The 23,377-nt window shown below is 38.4% G+C and overlaps 1 long non-coding RNA gene across 1 annotated transcript; it reads left to right on the top strand.

Moving 5' to 3' along the window:
- The first annotated feature begins 284 nt into the window (after positions 1–284).
- Positions 285–23,272, top strand: LOC123925482. The gene is made up of 4 exons (XR_006815023.1): positions 285–514; positions 11,046–11,274; positions 21,311–21,402; positions 22,902–23,272. It is a non-coding gene; the product is annotated as an uncharacterized LOC123925482 (long non-coding RNA).
- Positions 23,273–23,377: the final 105 nt, after the last annotated feature.

The following is a 23,377-nucleotide window of genomic DNA, read 5'->3' on the forward strand; positions in this document are numbered from 1 at the left end:
TGTCCTCATAACTTCCTAAATCCAGTTCCTGTGGAAGAACAGAGAGAGGAAGCCTTCTCTGACATTGAATCAAACAGAACCCTCTCAGCAGGAGAAAGATAGGAGATGTTGCAATGAAAGGACACACCTTTCAACCCCGAGTTTGATATGGTTTTGGGAAAAGAACAGTATTCTGTCCAAAAGTCAGGTCAAAAGCCTCTCCACAAGTTGATTTCCCAATCCAGGAGAGGGAATATCAAATAAAACAAAGGCCCTTGCCCCAAATGAGAAAGCATTAGCAAATGTCTTTCCTCTTCTGGGAATGGTGTTCTCTCACAGCATCATTCTGAATGATCACTTTCCAGAGATGCAAGAGGTTAGTCTTTCAAATGAACTGTATGGTGATGGACAAGGCCAGTGGTTCCAAGGGCAGGAGACTGGTGCTACTCTTGGGCCTGGGAGAAGCATTAGGATCAAGAGCACATCTACTGGAGCCAGACTGCTTGGATCTGAAGTTAATTCTGCTACCAGCTATGTAAGTCACATTATCTTTCTGTGCCTCACATGTGAAGGAGGGATAAAATAGCTTTATCTCATAGGAATAAATAAGTTAATAAAGGTAATGCGGTGAAAACTGTGTGTGAATATAGCAGGCATTTAATAAGTCCTAGCTATTAGAGGATATAAGAAAAGAGGTAATTCATTTTCTATATTCAGAGTTTATTTATTTATTTATTTTTCATTTTAATAAGGACCAGTGGCTTCAAGAATCTTGGAATGATAGAACTGAAAGGAATGTTTATTTTACAGATCTGCAAAAAGCCTAGAGTTGAGCTCTCCAAGGCCACATAGCTACCTACTGGCACATTCAGGTCTAAAAACCAGACTTCCAGATTCTAGACCATTCCCGACTGTGCCACACTCCTTCCCTGGCAGGTGATGTCCAGAACCAAGAAAGTTTTATCAGGGCAATAATAATCAGAACTGCAGTATTTCCCCCAAGGACTCCCTTGTCACTCCAAAGGCAATCTTAGGCTGAGTCATTCATTCATTTAACCATGCACTTACTCACTCAGCACTGAGTTAGGCTACCCACAGAAGGTACAGGAATGTAAAACACAGATGTCCTTAATGGACTTCAACTAAAATTGGGGGAATAAGATAGGCAGAGATTAAAATGATATGGTAATAGTCACTTATATAGTGTGAAAAGTATTAGAGAGGTTAGGCATGTTTTGCCATGTAACCAATCACATGTTCAATAAAAGAGTTTATGGTAGAGTGAGTAAATTTATGAATGATTAAAATAAATGAAGCCAAGTGGGTCTACTAGGAGTTGGGCTATGTTTAATGTTTTCTGTAGCTGTAGGTGCCAGAGGCTTCACATTTCTGTAGTGTCTTTGTTTTTGTCTCCCCTGTTGTCCTGGGATTTCTCTTCCTTAGACAGAGTCTGTGTTTGTGGTGGTGAGGTTTTGGGAAGGGGTAGTGTTCTGTAACTGGATGGTTAAACCTTAGTGTTTTAGTGTGTCTGGGTCCCTGGGATGTGACCTTCACAAGTGTTTCTTAGACTCCCCCAACCCCTTAAGTAAGACAAGAAAGGTAGAAGGAGCTAGAATTAAGGAAGTAATACTTCTCCCAGATAGAATAAGACTCTGGTAAAATCTTTCCCCTGGAGAGTAGAACTTTGTTGTGGAAGAAATTCTGGGTTTATTAAAAAAGAGAGAGAGAGAACATTTCTTCATCATGTGTCAGAGCTATGAGGTTACCTTTCTTGGTTCTTCGCCATGAGAACCTGGGGGGGTTTTGAGAAGTAAAGCCCATGAAAATAAGAGAGACCCCCTAAGAGCACAGTCTCTTTCTCTCATAGTAGTCCACACTCAGCTCCAGCAATTTGTTGAAATTATCACAAAAATGTTCTTATCAATGATGCATGGCTTTAGTGCTTCACATAAGCAGATCTCAGAGACTCTCTGGATTCCATTTTTTTTTTTTTTTAAAGTAGGTTCTGTGCCCAGTGTGGAGCTCAATCCAGGGCTTGAACTCTTGACCCTGAGATAAGGCCTGAGCTGAGATCAACAGTAGAATATTTAACTGACTGAGCCATGGAGGTGTCCCTGGATTCCATTCTTTGTCCAGATTTTGGGGTGGCTAGCCCCACAACCTCAGCTCCCTTATGAGTCCAAGAAAGGTGATTAATTTTTAGTTTGTTCAGTTTTTTCAATTAAGATTGTGACTGATTTCCAAGCTGTCTGTAAGTAGGGCTGAAACCAGAAGTTTCAATTTCATTTTTTTTTGCATTTGCATATGCAGTTATACCAGCACCATTTCTTGAAAAGATTATTCTTTCCCCATTGAATCTTTTGGCATCCTTGTCAAAAGTCATTTGACCATAAATGTGAGAATTTATTTCTGAACTTTCAATTCTACCCTATCTGGATGTCTACTCTTATGCCAGTACAACTCTGTCTTGTTTACAGTAGCTTTGTAGTAAGTTTCAAAATGGAGAAGTGTAAATCCTTCAAATCCACTAATCTTTTTAAAGTTTGTTTTGGTTATTCTGCTTTCCTTGCATTTCCATATAAATTTTAGAGCCATCTTGTCATTTTAGAAGGAAGCCATCTGGGGTTTTGAAATGGACTGCATTGAGTCTTTAGATAAATTTGGGGAGTTTTGGTATCTTAATAATACTGTCTTCTAGGGGTACCTGGGTGGCTCAGTCGGTTGAGTGACTGCCTTTGGCTTAGGTCATGATCCTGGAGTCCTGGGATCAAGACCTGCATTGGGTTTCCTGCTCAGCAGGGAGTCTGCTTCTCCCTCTGACCCTCCGGCCTCATTCTCTCTGTCTCTTATTCTCTCTCTTTCAAATAAATAAATAAAATTTAAAAAAAAAATGCTATCTTCCAGTTCTTAAATATCAGGTGTCTTTCCACTTATTTAAGTCTTCTTTAATTTCTTTCAATGATGTTTTATAATTTTAAGTGTACAAATACTATACTTTGTTGAATTTATTCCTAAATATTTTATTCTTTTAATTCTACTCTAAGTGGGACTGTTTTCTAGATTTCATTTTTGGATTATACATTGTTCCTGTATAGAAATGAAATAATTGTTTTTTTTTTATTTCAATTGTTTCATTTGAGTATAGTTGATACACAATGTTACATTATTTTAGGGTTACAACATAGTGATATCTCTAAATATTATATCATGCTCACCACAGTGTAGCTACCATCTGTCAACCATACAGTGCTATTATAATATCACTGAGTGTATTTCCTGTGCTGTGACATTTATTTCCATGACTTATTCATTCCATAACTGTAAGTCAGTATTTTCCAGTCCCTTCACCTGTTTGCCCATCTACCCATCCCTTGCCTCTGGGGACCATCAGTTTTCTGTATTTATAAGTCTGATTCTGCCTTTTTGTTTATTCATTTGCTTTGTTTTTTAGATTCCACATGCGAGTGAAATAATATGGTATTTGTCTTTCTCTCTCCGACTTATTTCACTTAGCATAATATCCTCTAGGTCAATCTATGTTGTCTCAAATGGCAAGATATCTTCCTTTTTTATGGTTGTGTAATAGTCCACTGCATATGTGTATATATGTATGTGTATGTGTGCCACATCTTCTTTATCTGTTTATCTATTGATGGACACTTAGGTTGCTTCCATATCTTGACTATTGTAAATAATGCTACAATAAAATAGGGGTGCATATATCTTTTCAAATTAGTGTTTTCATTTTCTTTGTGTAAGTATTCTGTAATGGAAATATTGGATCATATGGTATTTTTATTTTTAATTTTTTGAGGAGCATCCACATTTTTTTTTTTTTTTTTGCAGTGGCTGTACCAATTTACATTCCTACCACCAACAGTGCTCAAGGGTTACTTTTTCTGCACATCCTCACCAACACTTATTTCTTGTCTTTTTTATTTTAGCCATTGTGACAGGCGTAAGGTGATATCTTTAAACTAATTGATTTTTTTTATGTTGACCTTGTGTCCTGCAACCTTGCTAACCTTGTTTATTAGCTCTTATGGTTTTAGAATGTTTATTTTAGGACAGTCAGTTAATGTTTCTCCTTGGTCCAGTGACATTGGGGTTTAAGATATCCACAGGATTTACCAACCAGAGCCATAGTTATACTAAGAAAATACAATCTTAATAAGATGGTGATAAGATAAACAGTCCTAGACTAAATGATGGGGTCCAGATGACTTGTTTTTTATTATGGGCCTGACATGAGCATGTTTATAGACTGAAGAGAAGGAACAAGTGAGAAGAAAGAAATTGATATTTGAACAAAAAGAAGATGATTGCTAAAGTCTCAGAGGAGTCAGAAGGGGGTGAGTTAAGTTTAGGCAATGACTTTGTGATACTTTAAGGTTTACCTTGTGTTCTTAGATTTGGGGAAAAGAACCAAGGATAGATATGAATGAGAATGTGAGCTAGAGAATGTATTAAAACTGCTGACTGAAAACAAGAAGCTAATGTAGAGTAAGCTTGATGATTTCAATTTCTCCATGACATAGGAGCATAGGTGATCAGCTAAGGGTTTTGAGGATAATGGCAGATGTTTGGAATAATTGTTGAGAAGGTTGGAGAGCAGTCTGACCTAAAGCAAGTAAAAGGGTCATTAGGGACATGTGCACACAAGAATAAGGAGATATATAAGCAATAATCTTGCATTGATCTTGGGATAGAGATTTACTGTACAGTTGCTATAGCAGGGAAAGTATATTAACAAAATGTATCAAAGATACTGGCAAAGAGTAATTGAGACAACCAATCATGTTATTACAGATTAGGTTGGCAAGGGAGCTTTAGAAGTTCCTCATAGACTGGGAAAAAATTGTGGGGTTAAAGAACTGGAGGTCTATGCAGTCAAAAAGTAGGTTTAATGGGAATTAAGGCACAAAAGAGGTAGAAGGATGAGAAGGCCCATAATGGAATAATGGAATTCAGAATTTCTGATCTGGTGCAGCTCCAGAGGTTAGTAAGATTCCAGGCATGACTTAGCCAAGTAGAGTAGAGGTGACTGCTACTGGAATTATGGAGGTCCAAGTCTGTGTTTCTGGATAGCTCATTAGATGAACCTTGATATCATCCAGAATTATGATAATAACTAGGGTAGAGAGAAAGATGCAGGTCCTATCACTGTCAGTTAATGAAGAGGAATACCTGAGAAGTTGGGAGATGGCAGTAAGACAATGAGGCAGAGGCTGGTCTATCTGAATGACTCAACCTCATAGAATCAAAGGCTTTTATCCAACAACCCTGAGGGGTACAACAGTCCCATTAATAGAGTGGTACATTCTGGACTGGTTCTTTTTTTTTTTTTTTTTAATATTTTATTTATTTGACAGAGAGAAACCACAAGTAGGCAGAGAGGCAGGCAGAGAGAGAGGAGGAAGCAGGGTCCCTGTGGAGCAGAGAGCCCGATGTGGGGCTCGATCCCAGGACCCTGGGATCATGACCTGAGCCGAAGGCAGAGGCTTTAACCCACTGAGCCACCCAGGCGCCCCTCTGGACTGGTTCTTAAGGTGGGGGAGCATCATAAGAGAATCCTTGGGGGTGAAGTAGGGTGATAGTCCATATCTATACTAGAAAAACTTAGCCTGGTAATTCCAGTATACCCTATTAAAAAGTGTTAATTTCCACTGTCCTTCCCTTCCCAGTGAGAACTGCTATTTTATGGCTGGCTACAGAAATGCAGGAGAATTCCTGAGGAACATGTGGCTTCTATCCTATATACTCCTGTTTGCTACTGAAGACTATATAAAAACATGAATCTCGATTTCTGACAGATCTTTCCAAGGAAAAATGCACATAATTCTCATAATTACATTCCACTTGGTACAAAAGAGCCTACATTCATATATTCACTTTTTATAACTGAAATGTTATTTATAGTGAAATGAGCAAATCTTAAGAGCAGTTTGGTGAATTTTGATGAATGTGTAAGCCCTCAAGCTATAGAATATTTCCATTATTCTGGAAAGTTCCCTGGTGACCCCTCTAACTCAATTCCTGCCTTTCTTGAGGCAACTACAGTCCCGATTTCTAGCATCAAAGATTAGTTTTGCCTGTTTTAGAACTTCATATTAATGGAAACACAGCAGGTACTCTTTTGTATCTGGCTTCTTTTGCTTAGCCTAGCAAGGTTTAAAGTTAGAATTTGGGGATTAAAGTAAGTCATTCTAATGGAAAATTCTCATTATTACTCAGGTGACTGAATTCAGACCAGAATAAAGGCAAGTGTGTGCAAGATCTCTGGTGTGTTTCTACCTCCTGAATAGTTTGCCAAGAAAGCCAAAGATAAATTTTAGTTAAGCATTATAGGAACTATCCTGTGGCCAAAGCCCACTAGGCTTTTTGGCCCCATCACCGAACTTTTTCTTGTCTCTGAAATGGATCAGAGGGAATATTTCTTTCCCATACCTTCTGAGAGGGATAATAAACTTGGTATGTGCTTGGTAGGATGATAGTGTTCTTGCTTTAGGGCATCAACAGAAAACCCTAGAATATATTTTCCAACTTAAAAATGAAATCCCAACTTAAACCTGATATCCTGGAATAAATTTCTTAACATCTGTTTCAATAGAATCCAAAGTCTGAGTGAATATCTTTCCCTTTCTTAAGATTCTCCTTCCGTGGTGATGCTATGGTTGAAACGTTTATGTCCCCTCCAAATTCATTTGTTGAAGCCTTAACCCCCAAAGGGATGATATTTAAAGGTGGGGCCTTTTGGAGGTGTTTAAGGTTGGATGAGATCTTGAGGGTGGAGTCCTCATGGTGAGACTAGTGCTCTTAAAAAAGAGACACCACAGAGTAGTCTCTTTTTTCCTCCTTCTCTCCCCCTCCATCTCTTCCTCCGCCCCTCAATCTATACCCCTAACCCTCCCCCGCCATCTTCCTCCCTCCCTCCTTCCCAAGAGAAGAAGACTTAGAATGAATTATCTTCCTGGCACCTTGATCTTGGACTTCCAGCCTCCACAACTGTGAGAAATACATTTCTGTTGTTTAAACTGCCCAGTCTTTGGTATTTTGTTATGATAGCCCAAGCTGATTAAGATAGGAGGTAATACTTGTTAAGTACAAACTACATATAAGATGCTCTATCACATTTAATCTTTGAAACAAAACTAGGAGGCAGGTATTAAGAGTTCCATTTTGCCAGGAAGGAAAATAAAACTCAGCATCACACAGCTGGTAAATGATGACAAATATCAAATTGCCTTCCATTCCAAGGAAGTTGCACCATTTTATTTTCTCACTAACAATCCTCATACGCTTTCTAAGTAACTCCCAACCCTTTTAAAGATTCCTGATAGGTCTATCTCACTATAAGTTCTTGATCCGCATTGCTTTCTTTTTTGAGCTAATGGTTGAAAAAAGGTACAGGTTCTTAAACCATTGGAATATTGGCTTTGATGTTTCCATATCAGCATATATTCATCTATGTGAGGATTCTTAGGGAAACAGGGGGTACTTGGTATAGACAAAAAATGGTGCCTTGACAAGGGAAAGCATCATGGCAACATTTAGGGAGAGAGCTAGAGGGAGGAATATTCTAATTTTACCTTGTTTTACTGCTTACATTGTCCTAAGGGGGTATTAGATCAGAAGTGAGATTACGGGAGATGAAATTGCTTTGGAATGATAGGAATGCTTAGCAATGCTATGTCCCTAATCCACTGTAAATTTTGATTAAAATCTGCTACAGGGTGAAGACCTTAAGAGCAGAGCTCAACAAAATAGGAGCCTCAAAACACAAAACAAATGCAAATACAATTGAAGAAATACACACTGATGAAACTATGACCTCTTGGGTCATCTTTTCCTAATGCATTCTCTGTGAGGAGACTAGTCGCATCAGCGTGAGGTAGTAGGATAATGTCTTGACATTGAAGGCTGTCTTGGATGGGTATCCTCTACAAAGATAGTTGTTGTGGGCGCCTGGGTGGCTCAGTGGGTTGGGCCGCTGCCTTCGGCTCGGGTCATGATCTCAGGGTCCTGGGATCGAGTCCCGCATCGGGCTCTCTGCTCAGCAGGGAGCCTGCTTCCCTCTCTCTCTCTCTCTGCCTGCCTCTCTGCCTACTTGTGATCTCTCTCTGTCAAATAAATAAAATCTTTAAAAAAAAAAAAGATAGTTGTCGTATCAAGGTTACACAGTTGGGAAGAGGCTGAGACAGTATTTGAACCCGGTCTCTTTCTCTCTGTTTCAGATTTATTAAGTTTTACTTGACATAAAATTGTAAGATATTTAAAGAGTGCCTTGTGATGATTTGATCCATGTGTAAACATTGTAAAAGGATTTCTCCCATCTAGTTAATTAACACATCTGTCACCTCATATCTTTTTACATGTAGTATATATGTAATATAGATTGTAATGTTATGTATATACTTTATAATCATATAAATATATTTGGTGAGAATACTTAAGTTCTACTCTCTTAGCAAATTTTCATAATAAAATACAGTGTTACCAACTATAGTCAATATGTTGTACATTAGATCTGTACTCATTTTATTTATTTACTTACTCATTTACTTATTTATAGATTTTATTTTTAAGTAATCCTCTACACCTCTACATGGGGCTTGAACTCATTACCCTGAGATCAAGAGTTGTATGCTCTACCAACTGAGCTAGCCAGGGACCCAAGAACCTTCTTCATTATATAGCTAAAAGTTGGTACCCTTTTACCAGCCTTTCCTTATTCTTTCCCCCACCTAGGCCCCCAGTCCTGGCAACCACTTTTCTATTTTCTGTTCCTATGAGTTTGGCTTTCTCTTTAGATTCCACACCCAAGTGATGCCATGTGGTATTTGTCTTTCTCTGTCTAACTTAATTCACTTAGCATTATGCCATCCATGTTGCTGCAAATGGCAGGATTTCCTTTTTTCTAACGGCTGAGTAATTCTCCCTTGTATATATATATATATATATATATCCCACGTCTTCTTTATCCATTCATCTGTTAATGAACACTTAGGTTGCTTTCATATCTTTGCAATTGTGAATAATTCTGTAATGAGCATGAAAATGCAGGTATCTCTTAGATATTCTATTTTTGTTTCCTTGGATATATACCCAGAAGTAGGATTGCTGGATCAAATGGTGTTTCTATTTTTAATTTTTTGAAGGATCTCCATGTTGTTATTCATAGTAACTGTACCAATTTGCATTGCTAATAGCACCAATGATGCTAAAGGATTCCTTTTCCCCCATATCTTTGCTGATACTTGTTACCTCTTTTCTTTTTGAGAAGAGCCATTTTTTTTTTCTTTCATTTTATTTATTTTTTCAGTGTAACAGTATTCATTCTTTTTGCACAACACCCAGTGCTCCATGCAAAACGTGCCCTCCCCATTACCCACCACCTGTTCCCCCAACCTCCCACCCCTGACCCTTCAAAACCCTCAGGTTGCCCCAACCTCCCACCCCTGACCCTTCGTGGATGGAACTAGAGCGTATCATGCTTAGTGAAATAAGTCAATCGGAGAAAGACAACTATCATATGATCTCCCTGATATGAGAAGAGCCATTCTAAGTGTGAGGTGATTTCTTGTGCTTTTAATTTGCCTTTCCCCAATGATTAGTGATGTTGTGCACCTTTTCAATTATCTGTTGGCTTTTTGTATATCTTCTTTGGAAAAATACCCATTTTATACCTCTTTCTTATACCTCTTTTATACCTCTGCCTATTTTTAAATCAAATTGTTTGTTTTTGCTACTGAGTTGTGAGTTCTTTATATATTTTGGATATTAACACTTTATCATATATACCATTTGCAAATAGACTTTTTGTTTTTTGATGGTTTCTTTTGCTGAACAGAAGCTTTTTAGTTCGATGTAGTGCCACTTGTTTATTCTCACTTTTGTTACCTTTGCTTTTGGTGTCAATTCCAAAGGTCTTTGCCAAGATCAATGTCAAGGAGTTTCCCACTGATGTTTTCTTCCAGGAGTTTTATGGTTTCAGATCTTAACTTTAAGTCCTTAATTCATTTTGAGTTGCATTTTGCATATTGTGTAAGATAGGGGTCCAGTTTCATCCTTTGCGTGAGTTGATTTTGCAATACCATTTGTTGAAGAGAATATCTTATTTCTTATTGTATATTCTTGGCTCCTTTGTTGTTAATTAATTGACCTTACTCTATGTGTGAGTTTATTTCTGGGTTCTTTATTCTGTTGGTCTATGTGCCTCATTTCATGCCAGTGTTATACTATTTTGATTACTATAGCTTTAAAATATAGTTTGAAATCAGGAAATATGAAGCTGAACATGGTTTCTTTGATTACAAAAAATTCTTTCTGCTATGTAATTTTCCCACTTCTCCGTAAGGAGTTTCTTACTGTCCTGTTACATTGGCCCCCAGCATGTATGCAGGTCACTTTCTTAATACCCCATAGCACAGCTGAGAAATATTTATTTATTTTTAATTTCCTTTGAAGATTTATTTATTTGAGAGAGAGAAAAAGCAGGCAGGGGAGGGACAGAGGGTGAGGAGTCTCAAGCAGACTTCTTACTGAGTGGAGCCTGACCCAAGGCTCTACCCCATGACCTGAGATCATGATCTAAGCTGAAACCAAGAGTCGGATGTTTAACGGACTGTGACACCTAGGTGCTCCTCAGAAACGTTTTTTTAAAAACAGTGATTGATTTTTTCAGGTTTTCTATTCCACCTTAGGTCAAATTTAATCATTTGTATTTCAGAGAGTGTATTCATTTTATCTAAGTTTTCCAGTGGATTAGTGTTAATTTTGTTATAGTGTCATAATTTGCTTTTATCTTTTATATATGTGCATCTACAACTTTCACTCATTCCTAATATGTTTTTTGTGGCTTCTCTTTTTTCCTTGACTAATTTTGGGAAAGGCTTTTATTATATTCAATTGGAAAAAAAAAAGAGGAGGGGGAGTTTGGGGAGCTGTAAATGCCATCTATCCGATAACTATTTTTTTTTTAATGCACTGTATGCCATGCACTGATCGTAGCTAAATGCTGCTGATATGTGGAGTGATCATATGCCCCAATTTATGTCTTTTTTCAGGTATAATAATTAATAGCAATCTCCTTACTCTCAAAAGTACCTGATCAACCTACTGATGGGTCAGATAAAATTAAAGTTGAAATGTACAAGTGGTAGCCATAGCAAGACAAATTTTGGCAGATTTTTGAAGATGGAGGCCTGGTTGGAAGGGTTTACAAAAATGGATGACAACAACTGGAGACAGATGATTATTTTGAAGACTTTTGCTATAAGAAAGAGAAGAAATGAGGTATGAGGTAGAAGAGATGGAATTATTTGTTTGCTATTTTACCCATTTCTGCTTTTATTATTTTTATTTCTTCTTTCTACTTTCTGTGGGCTTATTTGAGTTGTTTATTTCCTAGCTTTTTAGGTTAACGTCTAACGCATTTGAAACCATATATACATGTGTCCATGAACAAAACATATAGGTTCTGATATGGGGTGCTTTTATTTTTACTCATTTCTAAACAATTTGAAATTTCAATTTTGGCATTTTCTTTACCAATGAATTATTTAGAAGTGACTTCAAATATCTAGATGCATGGATTCAAGTTTTAAAAAAAAATTCTAGTTTTAATATACTATATTCAATGAAGTGGTCTATGTATTTCTATTTATCTTTTTTTATTATGTTATGTTAGTCACCATGAAATATATTTATTAGTATTTGATGTAGTGTTCCAAGATTCATTGTTTACGTGTAATACCCAGTGCTCCATGCAATATGTGCCCTCCTTAATACCCACCACCATGCTCACCCCGCCCCCCTCTGCCAAATCCTCAGTTTGTTTCTCAGAGTCCACAGTCTCTCATGGTTCATCTCTCCCTCTGATTTCCCCCCTTCACTTTTCCTTTCCTTCTGCTACTGTCCTTCATGTTATTCCTTATGTTCTGCAAGTAAGTGAAACTATATAATAATTGACTTAAGTCTCTATATCTTTTTAAAAATTTATTGTAATTTTCTTTTTTTCTTTTTTTTTTTTTTTGGCTCTCTTCCTACTTCATTTTATTTATTTTTTCAGTGTAACAGTATTCATTCTTTTTGCACAACACCCAATGCTCCATGCAAAACGTGCCCTCCCCATTACCCACCACCTGTTCCCCCAACCTCCCACCCCTGACCCTTCAAAACCCTCAGGTTGCCCCAACCTCCCACCCCTGACCCTTCAAAACCCTCAGGTTGTTTTTCAGAGTGCATAGTCTCTTATGGTTCGCCTCCCCTCCCCATTATTGTAATTTTCTTAGTGGCCTTCTATAGGACCAACTTTTGTAAATTTTTTTTTAAAGATTTTATTTATTTATTTGACAGAGAGAGATCACAAGTAGACAGAGAGGCAGGCAGAGAGAGAGAGAGGGAAGCAGGCTCCCTGCTGAGCAGAGAGCCCGATGTGGGACTCGATCCCAGGACCCTGAGATCATGACCTGAGCCGAAGGCAGCGGCTTAACCCACTGAGCCACCCAGGCGCCCCCAATTTTTGTAAATTTTAACTGAGCAAATGAACAAATTATGTATTCTATGTTGACTATGAGTTCTATGCACATCTATTAGCATAAGCTTGTTAATTATCTTATGTAAGTATTCTGTATTTATTATTACAGAGTAATGTATTATTACTCATAATACATCATAGTGGGAGACGTTAACAGACCTCTCAGATGTGGATTTTGTAATTTCCTTTTGTGATTTTACCAATTTTTCATGTACTCCAAAACAATGTTAGGAACATTTAAGTTGATGATTATTATATCTTCATGGTGCATTATTTAACAATGTGAAATGTCCTTTTTTTTATTATTATGTTCAGTTAGCCAGCATATAGTACATCATTAGTTTGTGATGTAGTGTTCAAGGATTCATTAGTTATATATAACACCCAGTGCTCATCACAACATGTGCCCTCCTTAATGCCCTCTATGGGTTACTGGGATTTCCTTTATTCCTCCTTTCATTTACTACTTTGAAAACACACACATTTTATTTTTATGCTTCTAGAGGTCATGCTTAAATTTTTATCCTAAGTTGTTAAATTTATGGTTTTCTACCTGTGTCTGAAGTTACGCACTATCTACTGATCATTTTTGATGAATCTTCAAATGCTTTTATTTTCCTGACTTCTTTGCCAGCATCCCTCCTCCATCTTCCATATCCCATGTTGACATAATCTGAAGTTTTGGCACCAAAATTTTGTTTTTAAAAGATAAATTTTTAATCCCACAGAAAAAATAGTTATATTATTTTCCTTCTAACTACTGCAGCTTGTTGTTAAGTCTTGGATTTATTTTCTTTGAATATTCTCTAGCAGTTCTCATAACTTTTCAGACAGCACCTATTGAGTTGTTAAAACTCTGACTTTCTGGGTATTTGAAAAAAATCTTAGGTCATTCTCACATTTCAATAATAATATGTCTGAATATAGATATTTAGATGTGAGCTTCTCTGCTTTCAGCAAAGTAAAGATACTGTCCAATGTCTTTTTGTTCACCCTACACTGTTGATGAAACACCTAATGCCAAATCTGATTAGAATTACTGTGAATAGTCATTTTCTCACCCTCTCTGGAAGCTGCCACAGCTTCTCTTTATCCTTGTAGCTATTCTCGTGCCTAGCATATTGACTGTCTATTTAATGTTACAAACTGTCACTACCTTTGTACATTACCTTTTGTGTGTGTGTGCATGCGTGTGGTTATTTATTTTATTTTATTTATTTATCTTTTTTAAAAAAGGTTTATTTATTTGACAGAGAGAGAGAGTGACAGAGAGAACACAAGCAGGGGAGGGAGAAGCAGGCTTCCCACCAAAAAGGGAGCCCGATGTGGGGCTTGATTCCATGACCCTGGGATCTTTTCTTTCTTTTTTTTTTTTTTTAATATATTTTATTTATTTATTTGACAGAGAGAGAGTTAACAAGTAGGCAGAGAAGCAGGCAGAGAGAGGGGGAAGCAGGCTCCCTGCTAAGCAGAGAGTCTGATGTGGGGCTCGATCCCAGGATCCTGAGATATTGACCTGAGCTGAAGGCAGAGGCTTAACCCACTGAGCCACTCAGGTGCCCCCATGACCCTGGGATCTTAACCTGAGCCGAAGGCAGGTGCTTAACTAACTGAGCCACACAGGTGCCCCTGGTTATATATTTTGATCCTGTTGTATATTTGGTGAATCATTTCAGTATGAGGATTTATGCTTCATCAACTCTAAGAGGAAATTTTATCCTGTAATTTCCTCAGATTTTCTTTCTCTCTTCTATCCTCATTATTCATCATTAGGTAGATGTTATGACTTATAGAATTTTACTCCATGTCTCTTAAATTTTCATCTTTTTTTTTCACCTGTGCTTCATTCCTAGGCTGTCTTCCAGGTATCCAATTTCCTTCTCAGCTGGGCCCATTCTTCTACTCCTACCTACTGAATTTTTAATTTCAGTAATCACGTTTTCTTCCCTAAGGTTTGTGTTTGGTTTGTTTTATAGCAGACAGTTCCTTACTGTGATGTCACACTGTGTCTGAAGACACTAAATTTGTGTTAAAGGCCTTTTCTTATCCGTCCATTAATTTTCCATAATTACAATTCTTCTGTTGGGTTGTTAACTATTTTTCATGGTGGCTTCATGCCAGATGTTGGTGATTTTGCCTGTGGGCTCCTCTTTTTGGTTTGGATCCCCTATCTGGACTCTCTATCTTTCTGGTCCCACAGCCAGCCTTCAGAGAGGTGGAGAAGTAGATACTGAGGTTTGTGCTCTGCATGTTTTCAGGATGAATGGGAAAAAGATGGGATGTATGCTGGGTGGAATAGCTTAGAAGCCAATATTCTGAGCAACGTCATTCCCTATGGGCATTTTCAGGCTCTGCTGCCCTTCAGCATGGCCCCTGCCCAAAGACAGACCTGAATGTCTGTGGAGGATGTGGAGGAGGGGAGTGGGTTACACACGGCACAGTGTGGGTACCCCAACTCATTTCCCTGTCATGTGCATTGAAGACCTCCTCTTAGCACCCAACTTCTACCACCTGAAAGCCCGAGATAGCCCTGGTGATCCTTCTGTCTTCTGTGACATACTTTCCAAAAGGCTCCAGGACAAATTTCAGGCTGCACTTACCCTTTTCAAACTTATCCTGTGTATTTTTAGATTCTCAGGAATTTTTTCACAATTTTGACTAGCTAAAAATTTCTCTTTGACTTTACAGAATAAGATATATATTCTCATACTCAATAAAGTAATTTAAAGCTTAGAGTAGATGGATAGAGATGGTTGTGGAAAGAGGGGACATGGCCGTCTCCAATTAGTTTCCTATCTGGAAGGCAAAATTTCTACTTTTACTGTGGGTTGTTTGCCTTTTTTTCCCCATTGATATTAGAGATAGTAAGCAAATTGTTACTTACGTTGTAAATATTTGTTAAATATGCCTTTTGGTTTTGTTTAAGGTAACTTTTGAGATACAGAAATTTTACATTCTTAGGAGGATAAACTTCATTTTTTACTTTAAGATTTCTGGATGTTGTGTTGCATTTAGGAGGCTTTCCTAATACATTATTAAAACCTATTTTTATTAAATGCCTTTTACTATTTCATGGTTCAGTCTTTTGTGATTGGATATTTCATGTTTGTGATATGGATGGATCAGGGTTTTAATTTTGTGTTTTGTGTGAGATTTGGTGTGTGTCCCATTCTTTCTCTTCTAAAAAGAAGTTTTTTTTTTGTTTTTTTTTATTGCTGATGTCCTTCCTTGCTCTTTTAACATGTTCTAGGTGGGTGGGTATGCAGGAGTGGTTAATATTTTTTAGTTCATAAGTCATCCCCCCCATAATGAACCAAGTTGGTATTTGAGGATTGGACTGTACAGCACTCAGAGTTCTTGAACCTTGAGATGAATGCAGTACCTGCCTGGGATTTGGTGTCCTCTCTCTTGGGGAGGAGGTAAGTAGGAAGAAGGGCATGTATAGATACATGAAGCCAGAGAAGCTGACTGTGGCAGAGAGCATTGTGCACTGAAATAATTTTCCAGTTTTCCCTTTGGACAGATGGATAGAGGCTATCACCCTGCCTCTCTCACTGTAGAGCTAGGTGACTAAATTCTCCAGTGCAATATGGAAAAATATTTATGCCAGACCCATAAAAAGATCTCACTTATATTCTTCCATCAACCTTTTTGAAGCCACGATAAAGGTGATGAAGTTCTAGGAGATGGTGCCATGAGACGCAGGGATTCTGAATATGTGCAAGGCCATACAGAGGGGAGTTTCCTGCTGACCAACAACTCTTGCCTTGGACTAACACTTAAGTGGGAAATAAGCTTCATTCATACCTGCCCAAATAAGACAGGAGATTAAAGTTTCTGGTAGATATGCTGTATCAAGTTAGGAAAGTTCCCTTCCATTCCTAACTTACTGTTGTTGTTTTAAGCAGGAGTGGGTGTTCAGTTTTATTTGAAAAAGCTTGACAAGAGAGAAGAAACTGAGCTACTTGGCAATAGAGAAGAAACTGATGGTTACTCAAGAGTATCATGGATACTTAAACCATTAATGAATCCCTTAATGTGATAAATCAAAATTGTTACCATTGAATTTTTTTTAAAAGATTTTATTTATTTATTTGACAGACGGAGATCACAAGGAGGCAGAGGGGCAGGCAGAGAGAGAGAGAGGAGGAAGCAGGCTCCCCGCCGAGCAGAGAGCCTGATGCAGGGCTCGATCCCAGGACCCTGGGATCATGACCCGGGCTGAAGGCAGAGGCTTTAACCCACTGAGCCACCCAGGCGCCCCTTACCATTGAATTTTGATTTGACAGTGTTAATGTTTTCTAATTTATCTATTTTTGCTTTTATTTTTATTAATTCCTTCCTTCTGCTTTCCTTGGTTTTATTTTGTATTCTTTTTCTAATATCTTGAATGTTGTTCATTTTTTGTTTGTTTCATTAGAAAGGCGTTCAGGGCTGGGAAGTTTCCTATATTCCACAAGTACTGATTCATAATATTATTTTATTTTTTGCTAACTGACCTGTTAATTCGTAAAGTTCTTTGTCAAATAACTTCTATAATAAGAACTGACATTGTGTGCTTTATGCCCATCACTGACCAGCAGAACATCTTTCCATTTCTCCATGGATTTTGGAGTGGTCTGGCATATACTTTTCTTTTTGTAGCTCATTTCTGGGTAATGAGTAAGGAGCCAAAGCAACCCCACATTCCTCTATAATATGTCTTTTTTTTTTAAGATTTTATTTATTTATTTGACAGATTTCACAAGTAGGCAGGCAGAGAGAGAGGAGGAGGCAGGCTCCCCGCTGAGCAGAGAGCCCGATGAGGGGCTTGATTCCAGGACCCTAGCATCATGACCTGAGCCGAAAGCAGAGGCTTTAACCCACTGAGCCACCCAGGTGCCCATGTCTGGTATTTTTGAGGTACAGTTTTACCTATGCAAGTCTCTTAATAGGTAATTTATTTAAAAAATAGGTAATTTATTTCTTTTTCATTACTAATTAGAAAAATGTGCATATTGAACTATAGCCATATTAAAACTTTTGAATTCTAAAATTATCAAAAATATGAAAGCCTTAAGCAGTGAAAATCTGTATATTTCTGTCTTTAAATATTTTAATACCTACATATAAAAAATGAAATATCTTATTAATATGATATGGTGATATATATTTCTTTCTTATCTTTATCTTTAAAATTCCTCGGGGATAGAAACTTAGTATGACCATAAAATAACCTTCATATGATTCGCTATGGGGATTTAAATGTGCATTTTCTTATGTCTCCTCTGGTCATCTCATTATTAAAGCCAAAGTTACAGCTTTTTATGCACAGTGAATGTGTTCCTTAGGGGGCTATCAAATATCATTTTGGTCTATATTGTCACAGTTTTGGACACTGGTGCCAATGTTTATTAGCTCTGTGACATTTGGCATGTTTGTTTTTCTTTCTCTGCCTCTCTTTCCTCACAGGTAAAGTGGGGCTAACCTGGTCCCTACCTCATAGGAGTTTCCCAAGGATGAAGAGTTCAAAATGTAAAGTTCTTAGAATAGTCCTGGAGACAATGTTAGTTCTCAGTACTTTAGCTGTTCTTATTATAATCTAGAACCAATCCCAACTACCTTCTCTAAAAACCTCTTTCTTTCTTTTTTTTCTTTTTCTTCTTTTTTTTTTCTGATTTTCTTTTTATTGTTAAAGGGCCCTTTCTGTTTAAAGGACATTATATAAACTGTCTCCATCTTATTACAAACCCAGTGATATAGGTATTATTATGCTACATCAGATGCTAAGAGAGTGACATAATTTTCGAATTCACAAGGCAGTATGTGACAGAATTGAGACTTGACTTTATGTCTGCCTGTCACTTAAGTCCATGCTGTTCCCATTACATCACTCAGTCCGATGTCATCACTCTTTATAAAATCCACCACCATAACCTTTTTCTGCCGTTACCAAACCAGAGCTTTTTAAAGCACGTATGTCCTTAGAGCACCAAGGTGGTACCTCTGTAGCTCATCTAAGACAGTAAATAGCCCGGTTTGTTGACCTGGAATTGTGATCACTCTGCCCCTGCCTGATGCAGGACACTTCGTCTTTAGCACCACAGACAGGAGAATGCAGACATTAATGGTTTACTGCTGCTTATCTCAGTTGACCCCAGATAATTTGTCAATCAATACCTAGCCTTCTGATTTTCTCTGTGCCATCTCTCCCAATCCCCCATCTCAAACGGGTGTTGAAGATGGCCTATCTCTAGCTCTCTGGGCAGATCCTCGGCATGAAGGCACTATACAATATTGCATAGGATTCCTGGGGTTCATGTAGGAACAGGAGGAAAATGGGTGCTTTCCAAGATAGAAACTGGAGGAGTCATTGCTGGGAAAATGCTTCCTAGGCCTAAAATTAATTAAGGCTTTGATAGTGTCCGTTCAAAGACCTATGTCCAGTCCAGGTCCATGACGCCCACATTTTCTGGACATTCTGATTCCACACCCTCCCTACCACCTCCTCCCACTTCTCAGAGAAGCCTCCAATCACAGAGTGCTGCCCCTTCGACTGGATTGTTTGATATACTGTCCAGTCTCTCCAATCTTTTTTTTATGTTTATATTCCCCATATCCTCTGCCAAGTGGAGACCATGTACTGATCATTATCTTGTTCTTCCTTTTTTTTTTTTTTTTGCACTGTGGTAAAATATACATGACATAAAACTTACCCTTTTAACTGTTTTTCAATATACAGTTCAGTGGCACTAAATACATTTACATTATTGGGCCACTATCACCACCATCTATCTCAAGAACTTTTTCATTATCTCAAACTGAAACTCTGTACCCATTAAACAACTCCCCATTATTCCCTCCCCCCAACCCCTGCAATCATCATTCTACTTTTTGTTTCCATGAGTTTGACAGCACTTACATACGTGACAGCAGTCATAACAATCTTTGTCTTTTTGTGTCTGGCTTATTTCATTTAGCATAATGTCTTCAGGGTTCACCGTGTTGTGGCATGTGTTAGAACTTCATTCCTTTTTTTTTTTTTAAGATTTTATTTATTTATTTGAGAGAGAGAGAGAAAGATAGATGAGGGAGAGGGAGAATCAGGCTCCCTACTGAGCTAGGAGCCTGAGTTGGGACTCTATCCCAGAACCCCGAGATCATGACCTGAGGCAAAGGCAGATGCTTACCGGGCTGAGTCACTCAGGTACCCTAGAACTTCATTCCTTTTTAAGGCTGAATAATATTCCATTATATGCATGCACTGCATTTTGCTTTTCCATTCGTCCATGGTGGACATTTGGGTTGTTTCCACTTCAACTACTGTGAATAATGCTTCTCTAAATGTAAATAAATATCTGTTTGAATTCCTGCACTGTGTTCTTTGGGGTATATATCTAGGGGCAGAATTGTTGGATCATATGGTAGTTCAGTGTTTAATTATTTTGAGGGGACACTAAACTGTTTTCCAGTCTTGTACCATTTTACACCCCCACCAGCAATACACAGGCTTCCAATTTCTCCACATCCTCCCAACATTATTTTACCACTATTTTTTGGACTTCATCATCAAGACAAGTAAATAATTATTACTCTATCTAGCATCTTTATTGTACTTCACAGTTGATAATTTTTTTTGCATATATTAGCCTGTGAACCTTTATAATAATCTTTGGTTTAAGTATTATATTTATGTTACAAAAACAGAAATTGAAGTCAGAGGTATTGCAAGATCATTGGAGATCACAAAGCTAATATATGGAAAAGCCAAACACATAAACTTTATTCTTGATTCTTTTTATTATTTGGAGAATTAAACAGTCTGTGCTCTTTGAGATACTCTCCTGCATGTTCTATTCGCTGGAGTCAAAGCAAAAGGAAAGTTCACACATTGAGAAAAGATTCCAATAAAAGGATATCTGCTATTCTCCCATAGTCCCAAGGTATTAAAGAAAATAAGTGGTTTCAATAAGTGGCAGGAAGGACTTAGGTTAGATATTAACTGGGTAGCTGATGTAGGTGAGACATTGAAAAAGATTACCAAAGGATACTTTGAGATAATTAAAGTCCTGAAAAAATGCTATGGGGTAGATTCCATTCCAGTACCTGTCTGAGGGTGCAGGAAGTGATTCAATGAAACCTGGTTAATTATTTGAAAGCAGGGGAATAAATGGGATGTCCTCACATAGTTTCTATGAGTTTTCTGATTCTATAGCAAAGATTCTACTGAATGCCTCCATAGTACTCAGGAATGGTGTTCTTTGGTGTTTGGGGATGGATCTTTGTTTTTTGACCCTTTCATCCTTGATCTTTGGAGAAGGCAGGCTCCCTCATTTCATTCCATTTCAGACCCTGAGCTGGCCAGAGCCTCAGGGGAGAGGTCAGATATGACCTGACTCACCTGGGGTCTCGAGCTGCCACAGGGGCAGTTATTTTTCTACACTACTGTTGATTTGGTTTAACTCTGTTCCCAGGGAGATTTGAAGGTGATGCAGTTTTGGTTTGAGATTAAAGGGGGGCAGTGTCAGTGGATTTAGGGGTCGTCCATGCTGTGGCATATGGGAGGGAGAAGGTGTCTTAAACCAGACAGTAAATAGCGCAACTTTTTCAACAGGCCAGCCCTTTTGGTGTGGAGCAGTAACCACACTACTCTTGCCTGAGGCAGGAGACTTAATCTTTAGCACCACCAGGCAGAGGAGAGTTAGAATGTCGAGCAGGAGATAGTTCTCGGTGACGACCCCATCCAACCGACACTCTCACTGTGCAGATGACAAAGCCAGGAGAGGTGTCAATTATTTTTCTTTTACATTTCAGAGTTGGAAATTGAAGAATGCGATGGAAAGCAAGATGAACGAGGCAAGAGTGTGTAGCCATCAATCCTGGATGTAGAGAGCCATTACTGACTGGTAAGTAGACCTTCCTTCAGATGTCCCACAGGGTCCGCAGAGTTTACAGGACAATTTAAGAACACTCCAGACCAAATATAATCTCAATAAATACATGGAGTTAAGGCCAACAGAACCCGGCTTAGCACTTAGCTCATTCTCCTTGACACCAGAACTCCTTTCTAAGCTTGATAACTTGACATAATGTTCCGAGATCTGCCTCTTTATCTCTGCAGGGCGGTTGGTGGCTTTTGTAGGCAGCCCCAATCAGTGCAAGATCAACACAAGTCCACAAACCTCAATCACTCTGTTTTCACCCACTCTTGATGGCTCTCTCTCACTTAATTGCCTGATTTTCAGTGTCTGTGGTAAGAACTCAAGCATAATGTCACACACCTCTGGAATCCCTCCATTGGTTACGCGCTGTGCCTTGCAAGTGAAGATAACAAGATTTGGCCAATTACAAGTGCAGGCTTTTCCTGGCACTGCCTGGACCTGTATAGAGCATGTCACGCTATGCACACTCCTTGGAGCTGGCTCGATTTCACAATTTTTCACACCTATTGTAATCTATTCCTATCTCACACAAAGGCCCTGTCCAAGCATGCTTTGATGTTTTATGTCATAAGTTGCAAAATTCAGGATTGAAGCATCAAAAGTAGAAACCCACACTTTTCTTTCTTATTCTGTAGGATTTAGCATGTTAGTTTTTCTTTAAGTTCACAGAGCATGGTGAACAAAATGTGTTGTGGTAGACTATGAAAGTGTTTTCCTTTTTCACTATGTTGTACACCTGAAACTAATATTACACTGTATGTTAACTAACTGGAATTTAAATAACCTAAAAAAATTTTTAGGCAAGAAAATTTATTATGTTTATGAATCAGATAAATGTTTTAAAAAAGCCTTCTCGGTGTAGTAGGAGTTGTGGGCTGAGGGGGTTCTGTGACATCAGATCTTAGTTACTCCCTCACTTCTGTGGTGAAGTGAAACAGTATGACTGCCAGGCTTTTGGCTATATCGGGGTTTTATGACTCTATGAAAGATATAAATTCATCATCATTAAAAATGTATCTGTAGAGCCTGGGGGATGTTTCAGATACTAGCTTTATTGATACTAGATTGTTTCAAAACCTTAGATGTGGAGCTAGAATGTACCTAGAAATCTCTACCTTTTTAAATTTTTTTAAAGATTTTATTTATTTATTTGACAGAGAGAGACACAGAGAGAGAGGAAGCACAAGCAGAAGGAGCAGCAGAGGGAGAGGGAGAAGCAGGCTTCCCGCAGAGCAGGGAGCCCAATGTGGGGCTCGATCCCAGGACCCTGGGATCATGACCCGAGCTGAAGGCAGACGCTTAATGACTGAGCCACCCAGGCACCCCAAGAAATCTCTACTTGAGTTAAAGGGAATACAGGAGGGGAGGAGGCAGGGGGATGTTATGAACTCTCCTGTGGTTTCTGTTTCTTTGGTATTTTTCTCAGTGTGACTAACTAAAATGCTCTTTGTTCTTTGTTCCAGAGTTAGAGACAACCCTGCCACGCGGCCCTTAGATTTATAACTCTGAGCAAAGGTTTCAACAAATACGATTTCTTCACTCCAAAGTCCATCTATGTGTGCTCCCTGAAATAAAGAACAGAGCATTTCTGTCTGCTGGTCTCTAATCCCAGGAGCCTTGGCAGCAGAGGCGGGAGAGTTCCAAAAGGTCTTCTTATAGCTCTGGAGATAATGACCAGCTCAAACAAGCTGGCGCTACACGGGGACACCCATGGACCTTATTTATCTCTCTCTCTCCCATTCCTGCCCCCCTCAGGCTGACACAGGCAGTCCAGAGAAAAGAAACTGTGTCTTTTATAACTTTTACTTAAGTGGAATAAATGGAAAGATCATAACTGAAAGATTTGTTGAAAACATACTTCCTATCCAGACAATCCATTGTAATGTTGCAGTTAAAAAAGTTCTACTCAGAGCAAGAGAAAAAAAAGAAAAAAGAAAAA

The sequence above is a fragment of the Meles meles genome, chromosome 15 (genome assembly GCF_922984935.1).
Source record: "Meles meles chromosome 15, mMelMel3.1 paternal haplotype, whole genome shotgun sequence".
Classification (NCBI taxonomy): domain Eukaryota; kingdom Metazoa; phylum Chordata; class Mammalia; order Carnivora; family Mustelidae; genus Meles; species Meles meles.